This window comes from Suncus etruscus, chromosome 3, assembly GCF_024139225.1.
Source record: "Suncus etruscus isolate mSunEtr1 chromosome 3, mSunEtr1.pri.cur, whole genome shotgun sequence".
Classification (NCBI taxonomy): domain Eukaryota; kingdom Metazoa; phylum Chordata; class Mammalia; order Eulipotyphla; family Soricidae; genus Suncus; species Suncus etruscus.
In genome coordinates, this window is record NC_064850.1 from 83,467,374 (window position 1) to 83,486,506 (window position 19,133).

The following is a 19,133-nucleotide window of genomic DNA, read 5'->3' on the forward strand; positions in this document are numbered from 1 at the left end:
AAGGCAAGTAACATCGTTTCTACCTCTCCATATAAGATTTTATTTTTTTAAACAACTCTGTGAATTATTTTATTTTAGAGACTAACTCTACTGATAATTATTAATCATGACAATAAAATAGAATTCTTGAAATATTTTTATCATTCATCTCAATATTTTCCTCAAAATAATAAAATTGAAGTAATATTGGTGGCACCTAAGATATTTTCATATTATTTGCTACATTGTCTTTAATTTAATCTGTCAGTCTTTATCTTTCTTAGTTTCCAAATATATTACTTATGACTAGATTTAATTTTATCTGTGAAGATAGAATGTAGTCCTATTAATTTTAAGTTTCTACATTGAATCCTCTTCAAAACACTTGTTTTGATTAATATACAAAATAAAAACATATTTTATTTATTTTATAGCAGTTTTCAATCTACCATGTTGAATTTTGTTCCATTTCCTTTTAAACTGGTAGTTTAACATTGTTTAACTTTCTGGACTTGGATTATCCTATTTAAAGTTTCATCATAGTTAAACTCAAGTGCAAGTTATCTTGACTTTTCCCAGGAGTAGACTCTTACCATGGTTACTTGAACTTTAATAAGAAAAAGATCTAGATTCTAAATTATAAATTATCTTTTCTTTTTCTTTTCAAGGCCTAGTCCTTTAAAATCAGACCAGAGAAATGTTGGGAGATTGTTTCATAATTGGGCTGCTTAGTTTCTTTCCTGTTCCATTGATCCCCATGAGGGATAATAACTAATAGATGTTTTACATGTTGCTGTGGAGTGGGTTGGACAAGAAGTGAGAAGATCAGGGAAGAATAAGAGGCTTGGCGGGGAGGGTAGTGGAAGGCTTAGGGGTAGAGTGGAGGCTTTACTCAAATTTCTTTCAGTGAAGTGATTCCTGTTATTAAAAACTCTTGCTGAGAATTTCTTCTCCTGGTGAGTATTTTTCTCATTTGTCTGCCATCTTTTCTCCTTTTCTCCTTCGTGGAGGGCAATGGTGATTCTAGGAGTCTTTTCCTGGCCTTCCTACTGAAAAGTTAGTAGGGGCTATGTCACAATTTTCCTTCGGAATATAACGTGCCTACTTAATAATCTGCTGATAAGAGACTGAGTTGACATTCTTCTTATATTCAGACAACTCTAGTCTAGAAAAAACATACCAGTTTCCATATGTTTATCCCACTTTTCAGACAATAAGTATTTACCTCACCAAAGAATTTTCTATGTTCCACTGAAGTGCAGGAATCAATGAGTCAAATTTTCTCACCAACTACTATGAGTCTCTACCTCTCCTGAAATGCTTCATTTTCAAAACAAAGTGTTCCTATTTTTCTCTTGTGGTATGCCTGTGGAATCAAGACTTCAGGTACATTTTTTCATGGACCTGGGGAATTGCAGTAGAGAGAAACATTAATGATCGAAGGAACTTGTCTGCCATTTCTTAGTAAATCCCTATGTGGAGGAATACCTTGGCTGGATTGTTAGTACCATTTTTGTTTGTACCTTCTATAATATAAAAGAGTCCAATGGGCATGAAGTTAGAATGTGTGTGAAAGAGTGGAAGGCAAAGAGGACAGGAAGGGAGGGACACTACTCATGTGGCATTATTTTTACCTGAATTTTTATTCTACTTTGACACAAAGTTCATCATGATTTGCAGCTTGCTCTACCTTTAATAACAATCAGCATAGCAAAAAATATATAGTGAAAGGAATAATAGCAAACAAAACAAGAATACCAAAAAGAAAATAACAATTCTAGCAAACACAAATAACAGTAAGCACCAAAACAAAACAAAACAAAACAAAATAAACCTGGTATTTTCTGTAAGTCAAGGCACTATTCTAAACCCACGAATGCATTTAATGCTCACTCACCCTATAAGGACAGTATTCTTGTTGTAATGCTGTTTTTTTTTTTGAAAACTTATATAGAGTTGTTAAAGAATTTTCCCTTGATCACACTGCTGACAATGGGTGACCCTGATTAGAGCCCAGGCAGCCTGGCTCAGAGGCTCATCTAACCTGATTGTCCTTGTCAACCATATGGCATCACCGTGAACAGGTGTTGGTAGTAAAGCCAATACCTACAGGGATAATTTGTTAAGTCAGAATTGATATGTGAAAGAGCATATCAAATTTAGTCTTAATTAAATATTTTATTTAAGAGAAAATGTCAGATTACAGATGCAACTTCATGAAATTGTGTCCAACTCAACGAGTGCAGTTCTTTATGGATTAAATAAAGCAAAAAGATTAGCTATTCATGTATTGAGAACATTAAAAAAAAATTCCTTCATCAGAAAAGTGTCAAGACTGTGATGTAGTGAGTAATTATGTCTGTAGATATATTAGGTGTAACTATAAAGGTAACTTTTTCAAAATTTCTAAACACAATGGTTATCTCATTTCAAACTTGTGTCTCAGCATTTCTTAATTGGAAAATAAAAATTGATCAAATTAACTTTCAAGCAGACATTGTTAGTCTGTCATTGTATTAGTGTCATTTTGTGTTTTCTTAAAATATCTAATAATTTCTCACCAGAGAAATTGTACAGGGTTAAGGTGCTTCCTTTGCATACTGTCAGTCACTATTCTGATCCCCACAATTTATATGGTCCTCCTGTGCACTTCTAGGAGTCACTTCTGAGCAGAAAGCCAGAAATTGCTCCTGATTACTTCTTATAATGATCCAAAACCAAACAATATCATTGATGATTCCTTCTTAGTTTTAAACAAATAGCTTTAAAGCAAATTTCTTCCTTCTTGCATTCACTTTCTCTACCCTCTTCCCCTCTGCTGTGCTCTTCATTCTTTACCCACTGTTTCTGCTTCAATCTCCCTACAGCATTAGCTTCTCATGCCAGCTGTGGGATTCCCAACCTCTGCCCTTTCTCCAACCATCTCCTTCTCCTCTCATAGCAGGTAACTGTGGTAAATGGAGCTCTTTAAGCAGCCAAAAGTTTTCTTCTCTTCACAAAAATAAAATTGGTTTGGGTCTGGAACATATCATAGCTAGCAGGGCATTTGCCTTGCATGCAGCTGACCCAGGTTTGATTCCCAGCATCCTATATGGTTTCCCAAACCTGCAGTAGTGATTTCTCAGCTGAGCTGAGAGTGGTCCCTTAGCACTGCCATGCATGGCCCTAAAACAAAACAATTAGTTAACTGTTGTGTATTTTTTGTAATATTGTTTATGCCTGTTGTCCCACCTGAATCTTCCAGGTGGGGGTGATTAAGGAAAGAAATAAATAGCTTGTTGGGGGAGGCATAAGGGGCTCTTTTGCCAGAACTGACGGCTAGTTCAGTTTGCTTTTTGGAGCTGGCTGCAACTGACAAAAGACTCTCTTTGCTGAACCTTTGGTCCCCTAATCTTTTGCATTTGTTGATTATTTACTCTGGATATTATTACCAAGGTCTCCCCCAAAAGGGGGGGACAGAAGAATGGGATTTAACTTATCTTTCTGAGAGTTATTTTTGGACTCGCAGACCATCAGCAAAGGGTTTGACCTCCCCTCACAGTCAACTAAAACTCAAAATCTGAAAAAACTGTTCTTGGTTTTGGGGATCATTCTCAGCTTTACTTAGAGTTCATGCCTGGCGCTATGCTTAGAGGTCATTCTTGACAGTTCTGGGATAAAATCAGGAGTGACCACTTGTAAAGCTTTCACCTTACCCTTTGTACCGTTTCTTGGGGGTCATGAGGAAAAATTTTTCATGAACTCTTATCTCTAACCCATTCAACACAAATTTCTGTCAACCATTTTTAATTGCTATGAAACAAATTCAGCAGAATGGTGGTTTGGTGAATCGGCTTCTAGCAAACTTACTTTAAATAAAGTGACCATTGAAGGAGCTGATGAAATGGAAAATTATCTTTGAGGAGCTGGTTCTAGACTGTGCTGGTTCCTTCCTTCCTGATTGTTCTGCTGCGATGTTATGAGTAATAACAGCATGCTTTGTGCCTAAGCTCATTCTGGGTGGCATCTGTTACTTGATAGACACAATATGGGCTTCTGTTGGAAAAACTCTGGGGACATCCTGCACTCTTATGATCATGTGTGTTCTCTGTAGCTACTTGCTCACAATTTAGCTCTAGATGTAAGTATTGTATGTGTCTGTGTAGTTATTTGTGTTATATTAAGATGACATATATATGAGATCTGCCTGTTAGATACACACTACTAGATAAGAGAGAATTAAAATTAGGGCATCAGGATTAGAGTTAAATTAGTTAAATTAGAACCGAGTTTTTAGAGCCTTAACCAAATTAAACTTACAGTGACCATTACCAACTTCCATATAGCCATATTCAGGAGATATATAATTTTCAACATATTTCTTGAAAATACTTTGGGGGGGGGCGGAAAGATAGCATGGAGGTAAGGCATTTGCCTTGCATGCAGAAGGTCGGTGGTTTGAATCCCGGCCAGGAGTGACTTCTGAATGTAAAGCCAGGAGTAAACCCTGCGCATTGCCGGGGTAACCCAAAAACTAAAAAAGAAAAAAAATACTTTTGAAAAAAAAAAAGGATATACTCACCATTTCTTGTTATTTCCTTACATTCCCAAATATAACCTTCTCTGCCTTTTTTTTTCTGTTTTTGTTTTTGTTTTAGTTTTTTTTTTTTCTGTTTTGTTTTGATTCGGGGATGTACCAAGCAGTACTCAGGAATTGCTCCTGGCTCTGTGCTCAGGAATCAGTCCTTTTGGGACTTCAGAGACCACATGGTGTGCCCAGGATCAAACCTGGATTGTTTATGTGCAGGGCAAATACCCTATCCACTATACTATTCCTTTAACCCTCTGGCTGTTTGTTTTCACTTTACTACTCTCTTTTTAATCATCTACTCCACAACTAGACTTTGGTCTTCTGACAATCATTGCATTCTTTGTTCATTTATTTATTGTTTTATCTTTTGAGTCACACCCATCTATGCTCAGAATTTACTCTTAGCTCTACATTCACTTCAGAAAGGGTTAGAAGACCATATAGGGTGCTAGGGAATATGGATGGCACAGGCAATATCTCTGCCACCCATACTGTTCCTCAATCCCTTATATTGTTTAATATACAGTTATGCTCAAGTCTTCAATGAATGACTGGAGAATTAAACTTTAACAAACTAATTTTAATTATATTAATAATTTTTATATTTGTATATTTAGTTTTGATCTCTCCCTAGTCTAAGCACCTACAATTATTTAAGTGTTTTAAATGCAAACTTTTTGTCATCTCTCTCTTCAAGTTTTTATTCCTCTAGCAGCCTTGGTCACTCTGTAGCATCATGTTAGTAATTAAAATCTGCATTTCCATCTCTAATTTTCATACCAGCTGGTCTCTTTCTCCTAAATCTCCCCTTATCACCTTACTCTTGGAAATAATCTGCATCAGTTACCTCCCAGATCATAGCATTTATTCTTAAATCACTATTTTCTTTCCAGGCTCATCGCCCTCTGTACTGTTTTTATACTTTGGCCTTAGAAGGAAATTCTAGCATTCTGTTCTAAGGTAAAAGTTGTTAGAAGGTCTTTATTCTCTTAAGAACAGAGTCATATGTATACAAAATGCCTTCAAAACTTGACCTCTCCTTAGCTCTTTAACATTTGCTTTTTGACATGTATCCATCACTCATAAGGTAACAATGTCACATTTCCAAAATGTACTATGTGGATTTATGGTTTCAGGCCTCTGCATTTGTTCTGCAAGACCCAGATGAAGCATCATTCCAATACTGATATTCCTCTTCTGTATTCCAACAGCTCTTTATATACTTATCTACCTTAATGCTTATCAAGCACTTATAGAATATCTTTTCTGTATCTTGCCCTGAAATGTAAATCTTATTTACTTTATCTCACCAAAATCTATTCCAGTAAATAGTAGCTAATCAGTATTAAATAGATTATTAGCATATAAATGAATGAATTTATTATCATGATAATGAGAAAATTAAAGCTCCATACTTTTTATCAGTTAAAAATTTCAAATGATTCATCTGAACAATTCCATTTATATCATTTTATTTATATTTTTAAATCTTCCTTGGCATTTAAGGGATTTGCACTCCTGCAAACGACATTTAATGTTTTATAAAATTGTATGCCCTATAAAGTGTGCCATTTTTTACTTTTTTTCTTTATTTTTTGGTTTTTGGGTCACATCCAGCAGCGCTCAGGGGTTACTCCTGGCTCTATGCTCAGAAATCTCCCCTGGCAGGCACGGGGGACCATATGGGATACGGGAATCGAACCACCATCCTTCTGCATGAAAGGCAAACGCCTTACCTCCATGCCATTTCTCTGGTCCCCCATTATTTTATTGAATAAAAATACAAAATACCTGCTAAAAGAGACTTTAATGGCTTCATCTATGGTGGTTTTCTGATCCCTATAAAACCTATAGAATTTTAAACTATTATTTTATTATAGATAAGGAGCATGTGGATTGTCAGAAAATCAGAAAGGTATTTATCAACTCATCTTTCTATATTCTTCAGTGCAGTCATTTATTTATTTATTTATTTATTTATTTATTTATTTAGTCTTTTGAGCCACACCTGGTGGTGCTCAGGGTTTATTTACTTCCCGGTTCTGAGCTCAGGAATCATTCCCGGAGCATTCAGGAGACCAGATGGGATGCAAGAGATGGAACCACTGGTCAGTTGCCTCCAAGGCAAGCACCCTACCCACTGTACTATCAGCCTCAGGCCCCATGATTTTCTTCTAATAATATGGCTTTCAAAACTATCCTAGCATCTTCAGAAGCTGTGTAGCATTCTAGATTAATAAAAAAAAAAAGTAACTCATTTTGATAGGGCCAGAGTTATAGCGCAGAGGTAGGGACTTGCATGAGGCTGACCCAGGATGGACCTCAGTTTGATCCTTGGCATCCAAAATGGTGCCCCAAGCCAGGAGCGATTTCTGAGTTTATAGCCTGAAGAAACCCTTTAGCATCACCAGGTGTGGCTCAAAAACCAAAAGATTTGGGACATTGGTGATGGGAATGTTGCACTGGTGAAGGGGGTGTTCTTTACATGACTGAAATCCAACCATAATCATGTTTGTAATCAAGGTGTTCAAATAAAAAGATTAATTTTAAAAAAGTGAAAAAAAATCATTTTGAAATTTTCTGGGCTATAATCTCTCCTAAAACTTAAACTATTTCTAAAAGAAACTACATTGTTCTCTACAACTAGAATAATCAGAGCTCCTTTATTTACCTCTTCTTTAACATGATTCCAGATGTTGAGTACTTTCTGGAACTACATCTCAAGTCTGTATCCTTAACTGCTTTTCTTTCAGTTTTATTACATTCAGGGCTAGAGAGATAGTTCAGTAGCTAAGATGATCACATAGCATGCAATTGACCTGGGTATGATCTCTAGCACCACATATGGTCTCAGAAACCTCTTAGAAATGAGTCTTGACTACAGAGAATGATCCCTGACCCCAGAACTAGGAGTAAACCCTGAGCACACACCCCTGCCATAAATATTCTCATTAAGCTTTCAGCAAAGCTTTCTTGTTTCTGTATTTTAGGCTATAATACAACAGAGAATAGGAAGTAGAATAGTGTTTTTTCATTTCATTGGACTTGTGAACACCTTGAGAATCTGATATGAAACTCATAAACATTAATGACATATGTGGGAAAAAATTAGATTGTTGCTAACCCAATGAATCTAGTTTAGCTAGGAAATCCAACTTAGTAATTAATGGAGTGAAGGATGTCATATTGCGATGTATACGAGGATGAGTTGGGGTTCTGGCAGTGTTCATTGCATTGCATAGGAGAACCTTGTGTTATCAAAATCAGGACCCTGTATACTTATATGCAAAGCATGCACTTTAGGACTTTGAGTCATTTCCACACTCCTGGTAAGTTGATGGTTTCAGTGATTGAATCTCAAATGACTATTTCATTTGCCCAATGTTACAAATGTTAGCTACTTCTGTTTGGAGTCTTAGGGGTTTTTGTAGTGGAATGTAGGAAGACAAGACATCTTGTAAATAAAGCAAGATGAACTTGAGCAGTCTTCAAGGATAGTTGAATTTTAGACAAGGTTAAGTGAGGTGTTTACAACATTTTAGATAAAAAATAATATGTCCTGAGAAAAGTATTCAGACTAGAGAGAGAAAGGAGAATGGCTAGTAATAGTCTTGAGTTGAGACAGAGATGACATTATGTGGAATTGGGAAATAAGCTAAATTAAATTTGCACTGCAATTTATATTCAAGATAATTTAGCAATTATTATGTGCAAGTGAAGTAAAGCAAATAAATGATAAAACAAGGAATTATAAAGAATTTTAGAAGGTTATGTGACAAAAAAATTTTAAAGCAAAGGGTGGATTTTTTGTCTTACATACAATTGACTCTGGTTTGACCCCAGTACCCCAGCTTCCACAAAGAGTAAAGTCTGAGTGGTCCCAAAAAGATAAAAAAAAATTAAAGCAGGGTATGGAGATTGCATTGTCCTATGGGCACAAGTTGTCCTTTTTTATTTAGTTAAAGCACAATCCACTGTAAAAGTTAAATTTGAGCAAAAACTTGAAGATAGCTATGAGAATTATTCAAGTATGTTAAGGTAGAGTGATCCAAAGATAGTGGGATAAGTTCAAACTATTACTTATGTGTCTGAGAAGCAACTAAAAGTAAATAAGAAATAAAAGTTAGATGGAGAGATTAAGTGGTATTTAGTGGGCACAAAGAAATATTTGTTTTCAACAAAAAAATCAACAAAGATTCTATATTCTTTTAGTTTCTTAATTTAAACTCATTCATCTATGGAATATAGATTATTTTATTAGATTGATACTGAAGAAGCAAATTTTAAATTGTTACAAAATTCTTGTTGCTAAAACATTTCACACTGTTTAAATACAAATAGAGTCAAACACAAATAAGTTCATTTTTACTGAAAAGTTATACTGAAAGGTTTTCAAAAGATGTTAATTGAGAAATAGATAGTTATATAATAACTTCATTTAAAAAAATGAAAAACGGGTTGGGGTAGGGCATTTGCCTTGCACGTGACTGACCCAGGATGGGCCTTGGTTTGATCCCTGGAGTTCCATATGGTACCCCAAGCTAGGAGCGATTTCTGAGCCATAACAAAGAGTAACCTCTGAGCATCGTGGGGTATGGTCCAAAAACCAAAAATGAAAAATAACATGGTGTTTGTAGGTTTGTGTTTGTTATGATTTTAAAGCACATATGTATAATTACTTTGGCCAAGAAGATGCAATTTAAAAATAATAGATTGAATGCTTAATGGTTGACACCTTTGATTCCAAATAATTTCTCATTTTGGGGTGGATATACTCAACAGTGCTCAGAGCTTATTGCTAACTCTGTGCTTAAGGAACACTCCTGGAAAGATTTTAAAACCATATATTATTTCAAGAATCAAAATTAGGTTAGCATCCTACAAAACAGGTGCCTTACCTATTGTACTAGCTTTTAGGGTCCTTCACATACTTTGTCTTGACATCTCCTTCTAATACAAAAGATGTGGCAAAGCCTTACTTCCATTTCATCCTGCAACAAAGTCAGATCCAAAATGTTTTTCTGTACCTGATCATACTCCTGGTCTTCTATGGCCAGCTATATTCTCTACCACTTTCCCTGATTTTTATTTCTTGTCTTTCTAATGGCTTTGTCAGAGCAAGATTTTATTACCATTTTTAAGAAACAGTAACCTATAGTATTATAGAGGTAAATTGGTTTCTTTTTCAAGATTCTATAACTTTTTTGGTATGGTGTCATAACATTTTATTACAATTGTAATTTCTTTTTAACTTTCAATGAACTACATGTAACAAGTCTAGTAAGTAATAAATTTTAGTAGGTTGCCAGCTAATGGTTCTTATCTTTACTGACATGCTATACTATATTAATTTTGGTAGTAGACAATTAAAAACCCTTCATTCATTAGACTGAAGAATTTGTACAGTGAATAGGGCACTTGCCTTGCATCAAGCCAACCTTGTAGTACATATGGCTCTCCAAATTCTAGCAGCAATGATCCCTGAATGCAGAGTCATGAATAACTTTTGAATACAGTTCGATATAGAAAAAACAACAACAAAAATAAATACATCAGTAAATGGAAGTCCTGGATTTAAATGTCAACTTCAGCCCTCATTATAGACTGTCTTTGTCCATGTTATTTTAGAGTTTAGAACTTTATCTTCTGTCCTGAGAAATGAGGATACCCCCATATGTTGTAGACTTGTTGAGAAAATTGAGTAAGATTTTGAACTAAATAAGGCTTCAATGTTTTGGTAAGTGGCCGAATGATAGCATAATGGACAGGACATATGCTTCGTAAGGGGCCCAGGATCATTCTCTTCAGCACATATGGTCCTTCAAAACTCACCAGAAGTGATACCTGAGTACAGAGCCAAGAGTGATCCCAGAGAACTGTTGGTTGTGGCCCAAAAATAGAAAAAAAGAAAAAAACACAAAGTCTTCAATTTCTATTAATTGACATGGTAGGATATTTTTATGTGGTTTAGAAGAATATTTCTTTATTAATGTTTAAATCTAAAATATGTTACATTTTTGAGACTGTGTAGTAATTTTATTTTTTAATAATTTGTACATAAGGTTTCTCCATACCTTTTCTTTTATATATATATATATATGTATGTTTTTAATTTTTATTTTTATCATATTGGCTTACATATCTTTCACAGTAGTATTTTAGGTACATAGCTACATTTTTTTGAATGGATGCAAGAGACAAATAGAGAACACAGTGGGAAGTGTGTTGCCCTTACATGCAGTTGGCCACAGTTCATCTTGACACCAAATATGATCCGTCAACCACTGCCAAGAGTGATGCTGAGAGTAAAGCAGTGAGACAGGAGTAAGCCCTGAGCATGGAGGGAGTGGTTCAAACCCTTCTTCCCTCAAAAATGTGTTAATTCGATATGGGACCAAAGAGATAGCATGGAGATAAGGCGTTTGCATTGCATGCAGAAGGACGGTGATTCGAATCCCGGCATCCCATATGGTCCCCCAAGCCTGCCAGGAGCGATTTCGGAGCATAGAGCCGGGAGTAACCCCTGAGCACTGCCAGGTGTGACCCAAAAATCAAAAGAAAAAAGAAAAAACATGTGATAACTTGGTAATATAGCAATGTGATAATATGATAATTAAGTTTCAGTATGAAAAGATTATTACCAGTGTAACATGTCAAGTTCTATTAACCTCATTTAACCTAGTTAAATGTTCTGGAGTGCCAAATGTAGGAATTCTTTGACAATCTGTCCTCATAGTTTTTGCTACATAATTTAATTATTTTCAGTTCAACAATATTGTGTTCTTCAACTTAAATTCTCTGCTAAATACTTGTTACTTCCTATTCACAAAAAATAACCTTTCTTTAACTCAATTTCTTTCTTATTATTAAAAAATCTGTACTCAGTTACTAAATATCAAATAAATAATAGATCATCAGAAACCTATTTTTGTTTTATTATAATACTTTAAGGCAATAATATTGCAACAAAATATGTACAAGGTAATAGAGTGTCTGCTATTTGAGCTTTTGACTTTAGTTTGTTTAGTTTGTTTGTTAAAAAATATATTAATATAAAATCAGAAAAGGTTTTTTTGTTTTGTTTTGTTTTTGGATCACACCGGCAGCGTTCAGGGGTTACTCCTGACTCGATGCTCAGAAATCGCCCTTGGCAGGCACAGGGGACCATATGGGATGCTGGGATTCGAACCACCATCCTTCAGCATGCAAGGCAAATGCCTTACCTCCATGCTATCTCTCTGGCCCAAAATCAAAAAAGTTTTGCTTCAAAGCAATGTAATAATATTCTTTGGAGCAGTGGTCCTCAAACTATGGCCCGTGGGCCACATATTGTATTTGTATCTGTTTTGTTTCTTCATTGCAAAATAAGATATATGCAGTGTGCATAAGAATTCGTTCATAAGTTTTGTTTTTACTATAGTCAGACCCTCCCAATGGTCTGAGGGACAGTGAACTGGCCCCCTGTTTAAAAAGTTTGAGGACCCCTGCTTTGGAGAGTGTCATTGGTTTGATTTAATTTTCTCTGATTTGGAAAAAAACATAAATTTGCCTAATCCATACTACTTGTTATTGTGGGGTAGAAAATAGAAACTAACATCTTTAAATTAATAGATACATTCTTTAAAATACTTTGAAAGACTTTTTGAAATATTTATGCAAGATTAAAGGTTCATTCATGATATTCTTGGCTCCTAGACATAGTTCCAATAAAGATGTATGGAGTTGTCCATTTATCAGCAAAAGAATTTTCAGACATGATCAGGTATCCAGGAATTAAACTCTTCTCTGACACCATCTACCTGGAGATACTATCAGATTCTCTAAGTTAAGGGTTCAGCCTCCCAAGATCCTTTGCAACTTTAGACACTCAATACAATACTCATGACTTGACTGCTGATCTCCTATCAGCCTCAAAAATATTTCCACAAGGTCCCTTATCAAACTTCAGGTGCCACTTGTAACTCCAGATTTTCTCCTTCTGACCAATTGCTATAAATTTTAAAAACATTTAAAGATAATTATATGAGATTGATTACATGAGTGCCAACATAATCATTTTTCTCATTGGAGATATGAGAAGTATATTATGAGAACAAGATATTTTATGTTATTTTCAAAAAGTGCCGAGTTCTTGGGAAATATCTCAGAGGTTTGGAGCATATACGGTACTTCTCATATAGGAGGCCCAGGTTTGAACTCCAGCACTGCATGAATCCCTGAGCACCAGTGGAAGTGACACCAAAGCTCTAAACCAGGAATACTCCTGAATACTATCTTATTTACCCCAAAATGAACAAATAAGCAAAAATGTAGATTTACAAAAAGAGAGACTAGGCTATTTTTAGTAAATTTGATTTCTTAGTTTAGGCTTTGGGAGGGGAATGAAGGGAGATTTGTGCCACACCCCATTGTGCTCAGAGTTTACTCCTGGCTGTGCACAAAGAGATCAGGAGACCATAAGAGGTGTCAGGGACCAAACCTGGGTGCGTAGTATGAAAGGAAAATGCCTTACTCACTGTACTATCTCTCTAGACCCCAAGAGTACTGTTAATTTGGAATTGATGTGTGTGTGTGTGTGTGTGTGGTTTAAATAACTTCCGAGATTGCGCAGCAAAAGGGTTCTGCTGTCTAAGATTTGATACAGCTCCCTGAAGATTCACTCTCCTAGGTGCCAAAATTAATTTTCTCTTGAAGTTTGCCACTTACTTTAGGGAAAGGCAGCTAGTAAATCCCAAACTGCTAAAAAGTTTGACAAGAAATGCCTTAAGTTAGACTATGTAGAAGGAAATCAGGTTGTTGTGCTACAAGAATAATGAAGGTGCTCACTGTATTAGTTGAATGACATTTGAAAAGTTGTAATTCCATAACCTTTAAGGATGTATGGTAACAAATGTAGACTTTCAGAGTCAGGTGAACCAGGAAATAAGTCTTAATTCCTTGCTTATTAATCAGGCTCCAGGATAGACTTGACCCTTTGGCTCAGCTATAAAAAAAATTGCCCTGATATTAAAAACAAACAAACAAAAAAAAACCAAAAAACAACTGGAGTGAGTTGATGTTTTCCCCAAGAAAGACTTTTTTTGTTTGTTTGTTTTTATAGTTTTTGGGTCACACCCGGCAGTGCTCAGGGGTTATTCCTGGCTCCAGGCTCAGAAATTGCTCCTGGCAGGCACGGGGGACCATATGGGATGCCGAGATTCGAACTGATGACCTCCTGCATGAAAAGCAAACGCCTTACCTCCATGCTATCTCTCCGGCTCCAGAAAGACTTGTTGATGATGTACACTCATGAAAAAAATTTAGGGCCAGGAATATAGTTCAATGGTAAGGTGCTTACCTTAAAAGTTTGAATATATTCAAAAGTATTAAAAAAGAAAATGAATCTTCAAAAGAATGTAATGATTCCATTTAAAATGTTACTTTTATGTATTTATAGTAGAGGCATTGAATTTAGCCCCTAGTTAACAAAAAGTAATTAAAATGAAATACGATCATATTATAAGCATTTATATGAGCAACTAAATTAAAGGCAGTTGAGATGATCTGATGGTTTTGAACTGTTTGACCTGGGTTCCATGTTGTCAATACCAACATTACTGAGCTATACATGATATTGGCCAGAGAGATCATACAAAGACTGCTCTTGTTTTCAGTGTAAGTATAAAATGGTAGCAATTGACCTCTTGAGAGTTAGATGCATTGGAATTTTCTATGTTCACCATCCTGCTGACTACTTAACCCACTATCACACCTAATGGATTTTCTGCAGGACAAGGTTATATTGCATTTATTTTTTGTTTTATTATTTTGTTCAGTGGCCACCAAACACAGAGCCAGATATAGAAATGGTCTTACTGAAAGAGTTAAAATCCAAGTAGGTAGTCACCAAAACATTACTTCTTTTGAAAGCTTGGCTTTCTGCTCTGTTAGACTAAAAGAATTAATAATTACCTGAAGATAATGTTTTACTTCTGTACTAGCCTCAAGTCTTCTTTGGTTTCCAGAGGCTAGGAAAAGTGGTTACCATTCCAATTTCCAATATGAGGACACAATATATATTCTCTCCATGTATTCTCTCCCACTTGCTCTTTCCATACATATTTCAGTTCACTTTAAATGATACAGCTCAAACTTTATAAATTAAATATATATTAATTATGTTGTTCTAGATTTTAATAATAGTTTAAGTGCAGCCCAGAGAAATAGGATAGTGGTAGGAATTTTGCCTTGCACGCAGCTGATTCAGGACAGATGGTGGTTCAATTCCCGGCATTCCATATGGTTCACTGTGCTTGTCAGGAACGATGGATGCCTGAGCACAGAGCCAGGAGTAACCCCTGAACACCGCTGGGTATGTTCTAAAAACAAAACAAAACAAAAAAGTTTAAGTGGAACAGAACTTTTGTACTGGGAAGACTCAACTTACATTTTCTCTCTCATTTAAAGATTTCTTTGGGATTAAATTATTTTAACAATGAATACTTACTCAAGTATAGTCAGTATTTATTAAAAATTATAAATAAATAGGTCATTAAGTCCTTAGAACCAATGTACAACACATCATCATTCAGCACCTTTCTTAAGAATACACAGCATGGGGCCGGCGAGGTGGTGCTAGAGATAAGGTGTCTGCCTTGCAAGCCTTAGCCAAGGAAGGACCATGGTTCTATCCCCCAGTGTCCCATATGGTCCCCCCAAGCCAGGGGCAATTTCTGAACACTTAGCCAGGAGTAACCCCTGAGCATCAAACAGATGTGCCCTCACAAAAAAAAAAGAATACACAGCATAGGGCCTCCAGAATGACTTTTTTTTTTTAGTAGAGGCCTTGCTTGAAAAAATAAATCTCTACCTTTCTATACAGTAAATCTCAGGATCATTTCCATTACAGTTTATAGCAGAGGAAGTTGAAGGTGATAAAAATTCTTATCAACAAGGAGTTCACAGTTGTATATGTGATTAAGGACATGCACTTTGGTTATTTATAACATGTGTCTCGATTTAAAGAACCCCCATTATCATAAAATCAGCTACGACATATAAAGTGATTGAAAATGAAGCCATCATTCTTATGCCTATTCTGGGAGAAAAGACAGATAGATCATAGGGAGACTTTTATAATATACATTTTTCACTGGTTGATGACACATAGTGAAGTAAAAATCTCAGAACTTTTACCTGGGAGCTGGGGAATTGTTTTTACAGTAATGGAAACATGAAATACTATTAATCACTCTTTACACTATGAATTTATTCCATATTACTTATAGAGAATTGTCTATTATTTAAAAAATAGCTTTGGGGCCTCACAAGCAAAGCTCAATGGCTACACATTGCTTGGTATTCAGGAGTCACTGTTACCAATGCTTTAGAGATCATATATTTCTGGTGATGAACCATGGAATCCTGTTGTGAAGCATAAATTCCTTCCCATTGAGCTCTCTTTGGCCTTGTCTTATTTTAAAAATTAACCTTAATTTTATTACCCTCATATACTTTTTTCATTTATTTTTAATACTTACTAATTTGGAAAAAATTTAAAAAAAAAAAGAATTTGGGGGCCTCACATATCACTTCAATATATGCATGGATTGACCAAACTGACTACCTGACTTCCTCCTCTATCCACCACTTAATTTACTCTCTTCACTTTACACATCTCCTATTCCCTCCAGGAATTATTATAGGGGTCACTCTAAGAATAAAATTTTGTTCATTTTGTGGGTTTTTTTGTGTTTTAGTTATTCATATTCCATATGTATGAAACCATCTGGTAATTCTCTTTAACTTTATTATTTATTTAACATACTTAATTGACTAATTTCATACATTTTGTTCCACATTATATACTTTGGTTTGTTGTTAATGGCAGAGTAGTTTTCCATTTAGGAAATAAACAAAAGCTTCTTTATCTAGTCATCAAACAATGGATATTAGTAGTTTTACATTTCTTAACTACCATGAATACTCCTGTTTTACATTTCTTAACTACCGTGAATACTCCTGCTATGACCATAGAGGTGTTACTTTTTTTGGAGTTAATATTTTCACATCCTTCAGATAATTGGCTTGGAAAGAGATCTTCTAATCAAATAAAGTACCCAATTTTAAAGTAATCTTGCCATTTTCTAAAGATGGTATACCAATTTTTATTTTTTCAACAGCATTTTAGGGGTTTTTCCCTCTATTTTCTCATCAATTTTTTTCATTTATAACGTTTTTTAACATATACCTATTTACCAATCTGGTCAATATTAATTAAAATTATGTTGAATATTTTATTTTTCTATCTGTAAATTTCTGATAACTTCTTTGGCAGAATTTGATCTGAACAGAGGTTCAGATCTTTTGCCTATGTTTTGATGAGTTTAATTTCTTTTGTCATGAAATTGTGTGAGTTTTTTCATATAATCTACATCTCAACCTATTGGCAAAAGTATAATGTGCAAAAAAATAACATTCTTGGTTTCTAAATACAACTTTATTAATAGCAACTAAATAGCTTTTTATTCATAATTACAAATATTATTAACTAATCTCCTACTAATAAAAATGTATAACCTTACCAAACTTTTGCTGCTATAAAAATAATGCTAAAATATAGTGTTCATATAATTTTGATCTCACAAGTGAAAACTTTGCAAATAAATTATTAGTAATATAATTGTTAGGTATTTACTAATCTAATAAAGAAAAATAACATCAGTACACTTTCTGTTTACACAGTTATTGTAACAATTAAAAATATATATTTTATTTTTATTACTTGAGTATTTTGGTATACTTTATTTTAATATTGGTTTATTTTAATTTTTCTTGAAGCACTGTGATATAAAATACTGTCAATGATAGGGCTTTATGTATAAAGTTTCCCTACACAGAGACTTGAATCTTTTTCTCGAGGTTCATTCCCACTCACCTTTCCAGTCCCCACCTTTGTTGAGACCAGGATTGTTAATATTTTTTTCTGTTTTTTTGAAACATTTTTACTGTTTCAAAATAGAAAACCTATTGTTATTGTGAGAAGGCTTCATGGATTCGTATACATCTTTTTCCTTATCTGTCATGTATCCTGAGATATTTTAATGACATATTTTTATGAAGGAACTTTTTATAATTTCCTATTGAAAATCTCTCATACAACTAGCTGTTTCTAGTAATGTTACCTGGAATTAGTTTGATAGGAGATAGATATTCAGCCTTAGTAACTCCCAGATGGCTTCACAGTTGTCTCAACACAATTTAATCTAATTCTTCCACTGATTAAACATGCCACTTGCAAACTGAAGTCCCATATGCATTTGTATTTATGTCTAAATTTTATTCTGTTTCACTGATTAATCTGTCTTTGTGTTCAATAGAATAAAATGTTTGAATACTAGTAGACTTACAATAAAACTCATTTATACCCTGCCTGTCCTCCATGAGAATTATTTGCTCAAATTTTCTATTTGTACATACTTACTTTTCCATGAAAATCAAGCGTGTAGCACAGTTTAGGTTTTAAAAACATGCTGGAATTGTATTTACAGTTTGTGTGCCATTTTAAGTGCTACTCATTCATGGTTTTAGTGGAAGGATCTTTCACTGAAGGCACTGCAAACTTATGATCTATCTTTACAAATTACATGAATTGCACTATCTTTATAAATCATTCTTTAATATATTTTCTGTGTATTAGAACTATTTAAATGATTAAAACTAATATATAGGGGCCGGAGAGATAGCATGGAGGTAGGGTGTTTGCCTTGCATGCAGAAGGACAGTGATTCAAATCCCGGTATTCCATATGGTCCCCCGAGCCTACCAGGAGCGATTTCTGAATGTAGAGCCAGGAGTAACCCCTGAGTGCTGTCGGGCATGACCCAAAAAACAAACAAAAAAACCTAATATATATTAAATTTAATATATGTTCTGTGTATTAGACTTATTTAAATTTTATGGAGCTCTGCAAGGTTTAATACTTTCTTCAATAAGTTATTTTAATTACATTTTCTTGATTAACCATATAATTTATAAATTTCCAAGTTCATTTCAAATTACTGAGAATACTGTAGTTTGTTTTTTCTTGATTTTGAATCACACCCAAGAGTTCAAGACTTTTTTTTTTTTTGTCTCCCAATTCACAATACAGACCAGGCAAAGGGCCTATGTTGAGATGTATATGGGGTGCATTTACTGTACCTCCTCTTTCTATACAGTCAGCGCAAAGAACACAGCCTGTAGGAAGAATTGGGAGGCCTTATCTTTCTTTTTATTTTTTAATATATATAATAATATTATATAAAATCCTTCACCAGTGCAACATTCCAATGACCAATATCCCAAGTATCCTTCCTTGCCACCCCATACCGGCCTGTACTCTATATAGGCTTTCTACTTCCCTCATTCAGTCACATTTTGTTATGATAGTTCTCAGTGTAATTATTTCTGTGACTGCACTAAATGATCCCTGTGGTGAGCTTCATGTCGGGAGCTGGACCCTCCAGTCCTCCTCTATTTTGTCTCTATTTTATTTCTGTATCAGCAACTCAGGGATCATTGCTGAAGGTGCTAAGGGTGTGGAGTGTGGACCATATAGGTGTCA

The 19,133-nt window shown here is 34.8% G+C and overlaps 1 non-coding gene across 1 annotated transcript; it reads right to left on the bottom strand.

The window, feature by feature from the left end:
- Nucleotides 1-18,655: 18,655 nt before the first annotated feature.
- LOC126005147 (small nucleolar RNA SNORA51) lies at nucleotides 18,656-18,788 on the bottom strand. Its single transcript, XR_007494321.1, has one exon. It is a non-coding gene; the product is annotated as a small nucleolar RNA SNORA51 (small nucleolar RNA).
- Between the last annotated feature and the right edge of the window lie 345 nt (nucleotides 18,789-19,133).